Below are 8,291 nucleotides of genomic sequence, written 5' to 3'. Positions count from 1 at the left end.
GTTATACATGCGAAATTCCTCAAAAGTTAGATTGTGATCCAATTTCATCCATCAATTTATTCTGTTGGTATGTGTGTTGTCAATTAATTCAAACTTCCATGGCTCAGAAATTCCTGTCATTAAGTTCTTCAACCTTATCTATAATTTATCCCAACATTGACTCCTTAGCTATAGACCCCAATGCATGATCTCAAACAGTTGAATAAACAACTATATATCACCAGTTGCTTTAGGCGGGATTAATAATTATCGTGGCCATGGGTATGGTTCCCGTGGTATGGTCACGATACATAAATCCAAATTTGGGTGTGCATTTCATGTGACCCGATCATAACTTCAAATAATAAAAATAAACATGTCGTAAATCGCGGGTGCGTTTCACGTGGCGCGATTCGCAATATGTACAAAAATAAACGAGTGCGTGACATCGCGACTTGTTCAAACAAATTGCATAAATATTAAAAGCGGTTAAAAAGCTAAAATGCACAATAGATTTTAAATATGTAATAAATAAGATAATTAGGCCAATTAATAATAGTTAAGCGACCATGCTAAAACCACGGAACTCGGGAGTGCCTCACACCTTCTCTCGGGTTAACAAAATTCCTTACCCGGTCTTCTGTGTTCGCGGACCATAAATAGAGTCAATTTTCTCGATTTGGGATTTAAAATAAACCGGTGACTTGGGACACCATAAATTATTCCAAGTGGCGATTCTGAACTGAATAAATAATCCTATTTCGATTAATGTCACTTTAATTGGAAAAACTCCCCTATCCCCTCGGGAAAAAGGAGGTGTGACAAGTATAAGGGTGGTATTTTACTGTTGTTGTGTTGTTGGAATATTGTCTGGGCGGAGCGATAAGGGTGGCTATTGATATTGTCTGGGCGGAGCGATAAGGGTGGCTATAGGAGCGATAAGGGTGGCTATAAGAGGGATAAGGGTGGCTATTGTCAGGGAGAATATGTGATGATGTGGGGTTGTGGTGTTGATGATTTTCATGTGATGTTGTGATTTTCTTGTGTTTATTTTTATACCTTGTGCAATTTGTCTTGTTGTTGGTAAATTGATAACAATCTAATTTATGTTGAAATTGAGAGTCTGTGGCTATGACCAGGCGGATTATAAAATAAATGTGGGCACGAGGTGCCGTGAGTAAATAATGAGGATATTTAGTACGTGAATTTTTCGTGCAATTGTGATATGAAATGTGGGCACGAGGTGCTGTGATGAAATGATAATGATAGTTGGCATGTGAGTTATCCGTGCAATTGTGATATGAAATGAGGGCACGAGGTGCCTGAGAAATATGATGATTTAATTATGGGCACGAGGTGCCGTGGAAATATGAAAAATGGGCTGAGACCCGTGTTTACGAAAAATATGAAAATGAGTTGAGACCCGTATTTTGATAATTATGAAATGAGGTGTCACAAGGTGACTTTTAAATTGAAGAATTATATTTTTAAAGATATTTATTTGAAAGAGTTTTATATTCGCAGGATACTTATTTGAAGAAATATATATTTGGAGGGTATTTTATTTGAAGGGTTCTGTGATGACCCAAAAGGTCATTTTATGTTTTAGAACTCGAATTTGTGCTCTTAAGCTTTAAAAATCTTATTTTGCCCCTCTTCGATTTGCGTGCGCAGTCCGGGCAGGTTTCCGTAAAGCTTTTATGTTGAAAACTAATAAAAATAAGAATTTTTGTCTTAAAAGTTGATTTTAGTTGACTTCGATCAATATTTTTGGTAAACGGGTCCGGATCCGTGCTTTGACGATCCGGGTAGGTCCGTATCGAATTATGGGGCCTGGGCGTATGCCCGGAATCGAATTTGGAGGTCCCTAACTTGAGTTATGAAGTTTTGATGAAAATTAAAAGTTTGAAAATTATTTATTTTTAAGAATTGATTGATATTTGGCATTGTTAGTATCGGGTCCGTATTTTAGTTCCGGAGCCCGGTATAGGTTCATTATGATATTTAAGACATGTCTATGAAATTTGGTGAGAAACGGAGTTGATTTGATGTGATTCGGACGTCTAGTTGAGAAAATAGAAGTTTTAAAGTGTTCTTGAGAATTTAATTTGATTTGGTGCTAAATTTAGAATTCTAGGTGTTATTTTGTCGATTTGATCGCGCGAGAAAGTTCGTATGATGTTTTTAGACTTGTGTGCATGTTTGGTTTGGAGCCCCGAGGGCTCGGGTGAGTTTCGGATAGGCCACGAGATGTTTTGGAATTGGAAAAAATCTAGTTTCTGCAGATTCTGGTGTCTGTCATATCCTTCATCGCGTTTGCGAAGGTACTCTCGCGAACGCGAAGAGTAATCTGATGAGGCTGAGACTTCTTCTTCGCGAACGCGAAGGCCTGGTCGCAAATGCGAAGTGATGGGGGATTTACCCTTCGCGAACGCGACTGGCTCAACGCGATCGCGAAGCATGTGGGGATCTGGGGGGGGGGGTTTACTTCAGCGTGAATGCGAGCCATTCCTCGCGAACGCGAAGGCCATAGGGGAGTGATCATCGCGAACACGAGCTGGGTCTCGCGAACGCGACAGTACTCTCGCGAATGCGATGAACGCTGTCGCCCAACACTTAACAGAACCCAAAATGGGATTTTCGCCAAAAGAAAAGTCATTTTTCTCAAAAACTAAACAGTGATAGGCGATTTTTCAAGAGTCATTCCTTCCCCAAATTGTTGGTAAGTGATTCTAAACCATCTTCTTTCAATTACCCATTACATTTCTTGAATTTTCAACCTAAAATCTAGAGTTTTCATTGTAGAATTAGGGGTTAGGATAGAAAATAGGGATTTCGGGAATTTGGGGATTTAGACCTCAATTTGAGGTCGGATTCCAAAACTAATTACATATTCGGGCTCGGGGGTGAATGGATAAAAGGATTTTGGTCCGAACCTCGGGTTTTGACCAAGCAGGCCCGGGTTTGATTTTTCGACTTTTTGGAGGAAAATTTGGGAAATTTAATTTATGCAATATAATTGATTCCTTTAGTAATATTTGATATTATTGAGTCATTTTTGAATAGATACAAGTGGTTTGGAGGTGAATTCCAAAGGAAAAGCTGTGATTGAGAATTAAGTAGCATTCAGAGCAAGGTAAGTGTTGTGTCTAACCCTGACTTGAGGGAATTAGGAACCTTAGATTATTTGCTAAGTGAAATTCATGTGAGCGACGTATATGTGAGGTGACGAGTACCTATGCGCTACCAATTTACCTATTTTTCCATGTTTCTCCATTTTTTTTATATTGTCTTATTCCTATGCCAAATTGCTACGTGTTATATTGGTGCTATTCAAATTATCGTTCTTATCATGTTTACGGAATTTTCTGGTGATAATTGAGTTTTTATTTCAAAGTTGAGATTGATATTATGGAACCAAATGTTGAAGTAATGTTTGTACTTGTTATTCTATCTTCATGTTGTTATTTATGCATCACATTATGGTAAGGGAGAGTGTTAATGCACGAAGGGTGATGCCGTGTCATATTGTGAGTGTGAATGCACGAAGGGTGATGTCGTTCCATGATATGAGAGTAAAAGCACAAAGGGTGATGCCGTGCCGTTTCTATTAATTTAATGGTGAGATTGAGAGTAAAAGCACGAAGGGTGATGCCGTGCATTTTCCTTTACTGTATTCACTATTCCTGTTGATTCTTGGTATATTGACTGCTCCGGTGATCATTCTGTTGTAGTTCTTTATCTGTATTCCCCTCAGTATGTCTCCCTTCTCGACATTTCCTATTTAGTTCTTCATTCCTGTTATTTGGGTATACACTGTTAAATTGTACAATTTGATTGTAGATGCCTTACCTTAGCCTCGTCACTACTTCGTCGAGCTTAGGCTCGACACTTACCAGTACATGAGGTCGGTTGTACTGATGCTGCACTCTGCACTTTCTGTGCAAATTTTGATACCGGCTCAGGTAGATCGAGATTTGCTATTGGTCCGCTGTTCGGAGACTCAAGGTAGATCTGTCGGTGTTCATAGACCTTGAAGTCCCCGTCTATATTTTTATGTCCTTCTGTTTTCTTTCATTCAGACAGTTGTATTTTTTTCAGACTATTACTTGTAATAAATTCTAGAATGCTCGTGAATTGTGACTCCAGATCTGGGTGGTAGTAATTAATACAGTTTTATGATATTCCGCACTTATTATATTTTATTTTAGTTAATTATTGTTATTTACTGAATGGAAATAAGGAATTGGTTTAATGATTTTTTTAACGTTGGCTTGCTTGATAAGTGAAATGTTAGGCTCCATCACGGTCCTGTCGGTGGGAAATTTCAGGTCATGACAGTTGGTATTAGAGCCCAAGGTTACATAGGTTTCACGATTCACGAGCAAGTTTAGTAGAGTCTGGAGGATCGGTACAGAGACGTCTGTGCTTATCTTTCATAGGCTATGAAGTTTAGGAACAAGTTTCACTTCTATTCTTCTTTGTCATGCGATTTTGCTTTCTCAACACTGATTGAACTCTTCTACTCTTATTCTCTCGCAGATGGGGAGAACACGTACCCCTTCCTCAGCTGAGCAGCAGCCAGAGCTTCCAGTGATAGCTCCTACTCGAGGCAGAGGTCGAGGCCGAGGTCGTGCCAGAGGTCGAGGCAGGGGCAGGGCTCAACCTAGGGCCTGAGCAGCAAACCCATCAGTGGAGCCTCAAATAGAGATTGACGAAGAGGTTCCAGCCCAGACTGTTCCTGTCAGACCAGCTCAGGTTCCGGAGGGGTTCATTGCTACCCCGATACTTCAGGACACTTTGGTCCGTTTGGTGGGCCTTATGGAGAGTGTGGCCCAGACTGTGCATTTCCCATGGCACCAGCAGTCTCTCAGGCTGGAGGAGGAGCCCAGACTCCTACCACTCCCGCTCCGGAGCAGATAGCTCCCCAGTATCAGGCTCCAACAGCTCAGCCAATCGGATTAGTTCAGCCGGTTATTGCGGCGCAGGTTGGAGATGGGCCAACTATGTCTTCTGAGGCTTTATGGAGATTGGACAGGTTTACCAAGCTCTTTCCTGTTTCCTTCAGTGTTGCTCCTTCAGAGGACCCCCAAGAGTATCTTGACAGCTGTCACGAGGTTCTACAGAACATGGGTATAGTGGAGACCAATGGGGTCGATTTTGCTCCATTTCAGATGACTGGTTCCGCCAAGAAATGATGGAGAGATTACTTGTTGACCAGACTAGCTGGGTCGCCTGCTCTTACTTGTAACCAATTCTCTCAGCTCTTCATAGAGAAGTTTTTGCCTATCACATTGAGAGAGGAGCGTCGCCGTCAGTTTGAGCATCTCCAGCAGGGCAGTATGATGGTTACTCAGTATGAGACCCATTTGGTGGATTTGGCCCGCCATGCTATTCTTCTGCTTCCCACCGAGAGAGAGAGGGTGAGGAGGTTTATTGATGGACTTGCTCAGCCTATCATATTGCAGATGGCTAAGGAGACTGGGAGTGAGATTTCTTTTCAGGCGGCTGCTAATGTCGCCAGACGAGTCGAGATGGTTCTTACTCAGGGAGGTCTGGGGTATGACAAGAGGCCTCGTCATTCCGGTGAGTTCATCGGTGCCTCATCTAGAGGCATGATTACTTTTGGTAGAGGCCATCCTCCCAGGCCATTTCATTCAATGCTCCAGGCATCCCACGATGCCTTAGGTGGTCGTGGCCCTCAGATGCATTATTCCGACCAGCTAGCCTACAGTGCACCACCAACTCCTATTAGTGCACCTCCACTCCAGAGTTATCAGGGTGGTTATTCAGGTCGACAGGGTCAGTTTCAGGGTCAGCAGTCACAACAGCCGAGGTTATGTTATACTTGGGGTGATCCGAGGCACATTGCTAGATTTTGCCCTCGGGCAACGGGCAACTCACAACATCAGATTTCTCGTGCCATGGTTCCAACACCAGTTGCTGCACCACCTGCTAAGCCAGCCAGAGGCAGGGGTCAGGCAGCCAGAGGTGGAGGTCAGGCCGTTAGAGGTGGAGATCAGCCAGCTAGAGGCCATCCCAGGGACGTAGTTCAGGGTGGTGGGGCCCAACCCCGGTGTTATGCTTTCCCAGCTAGGCCTGAGGCTGAGTCATTTGACGCTGTTATCACAGGTACTGTTTCAGTTTGCAGTAGAGATGCTTCAGTTCTATTTGATCCGGGATCTACTTACTCCTATGTGTCATCCTATTTTGCTTCCTATTTGGTTATGCCCCGTGATTCTTTGAGTGCTCCTGTGTATGTGTCCACACTAGTGGGAGATGCTATTATTGTAGATCGTTTTTATCGTTCGTGTGTGGTCAACATTGGGAGTATTGAGACTCGTGTAGATCTTCTACTTCTCGACATGGTTGATTTTGATGTCATACTGGGTATGGATTGGCTATCATCTTATCATGCTATATTAGATATTCACTCCAAGATAGTGACCTTAGCCTTGCAGGGTTGCCTCGATTAGAGTGGAGAGGGAATCTTGACCATTCTGCCAAAAGGGTTATCTCTTATGTGAAGGCTCGGCATATGGTCGAGAAGGGGTGTCTAGCTTATTTGGCTTATGTTCGCGATTCTAGTGCGGAGGTTCCTTCCATAGATTCGGTGCCGGTTATTCGTGAGTTTCCAGAGGTGTTTCCTGCAGACCTGCCGGGGATGCCACCCGACAGGGATATTGATTTCTGCATTGATTTGGCTCCGGGCGCTCAGCCTATTTCCATTTCGCCATATCGCATGGCCTCGCCAGAGTTGAAAGAATTGAAGGAGCAGTTGCAAGATTTGCTAGATAATGGCTTCATTAGACCTAGTGTCTCGCCTTGGGGTGCACCTGTGTTGTTTTTGAAGTATAAAGATGGATCGATGAGGATGTGTATAGATTTTTGGCAGTTGAACAAAGTCACCATCAAGAACAAATATCCATTGTCAAGGATTGATGATTTATTTTATCAGCTTCAGGGTGCCAAGGTGTTTTTAAAGATTAATTTGAGATCTGGCTACCATCAGTTGAGGATTAGGGCATCCGATGTTCCTAAGACAGCTTTTCGGACTCGGTATGGGCATTATGAGTTTCTAGTGATGTCATTTGGGCTGACAAACACCCCAACAGTATTCATGGATTTGATGAATCGGGTGTTCAAACCCTACCTGGATTCCTTTGTGGTTGTGTTTATTGATGATATCTTGATCTACTCCCACAGCCGAGAAGAGCATGAGCAACGCCTTTGGATCGTTCTTCAGACTCTGAAAGACATCCAGTTATATGCTAAGTTATCAAAATGCGAGTTTTGGTTGAGTTCAGTTACTTTCTTGGGTCACATTGTATCAGTAGAAGGTATTCAGGTAGATCCTAAGAAGATTGAGGCAGTCCAGAATTGGCCTAGACCCACATCAGCTACAGAGATCCATAGTTTCTTGGGTTTGGCGGGCTATTACCGTAGATTTGTGGAGGGGTTTTCATCCATAGCAGCCCCATTGAATAGATTGACCCAGAAGGGTTCCCCATTCAGGTGGTCAGACGAGTGTGAAGCGAGCTTTCAGAAGCTCAAGACATCTTTGACTACGGCACCGGTATTGGTGTTACCCACAAGTTCAGGATCTTATATAGTATATTGTGACGCATCTTGTATTGGTTTGGGTGCGGTATTGATGCAGGGTGGCAAGGTTATTGCATATGCTTCGCGATAGCTGAAGGTTCACGAGAAGAATTACCCTGTTCATGATCTAGAGCTGGCATCCATTGTTCACGCGCTGTAGATTTGGAGGCACTTTTTTTACGGCGTGCCATGTGAGGTATTCACTGATCATCGGAGCTTGCAGTATTTGTTCAAGCAGAAGGAACTCAATTTGAGGCAGAGGAGGTGGCTGGAGCAATTAAAATAGTATGATATCACCATATTGTATCATCCCGGGAAGGCCAATGTGGTGGCCGATGCTTTGAGTAGAAAGTCAGTCAGTATGGGTAGCCTTGCATATATTCCAATTGGTGAGAGACCGCTTGCATTGGATGTTCAGGCCTTGGCCAACCAGTTCGTGAGGTTAGATGTTTCTGAGCCCATCCATGTTCTAGCTTGTACAGTCGCTCGGTCTTCCTTGTTTGAGCACATCAGATATCGGTAGGATGACGATCCGCATTTACTTGTCCTTAGAGACACACTACAGCACGGTGGTGCCAAGCAGGTTACTGTTGGAGATGACAGAGTTTTGAGGATGCAGGGTCGTATTTGTGTGCCTAATGTGGATGGACTTCGTGAGTTGATCCTTGAGGAGTCCCACAGTTCCTGGTATTCTATTCATCCGGGCGTCG

Source organism: Nicotiana tomentosiformis, chromosome 6 (genome assembly GCF_000390325.3).
Source record: "Nicotiana tomentosiformis chromosome 6, ASM39032v3, whole genome shotgun sequence".
In the NCBI taxonomy this organism is placed as follows: Eukaryota; Viridiplantae; Streptophyta; class Magnoliopsida; order Solanales; family Solanaceae; genus Nicotiana; species Nicotiana tomentosiformis.
The sequence above is the reverse complement of the archived record's forward strand: the minus strand, read 5'-3'. Positions refer to the sequence as shown.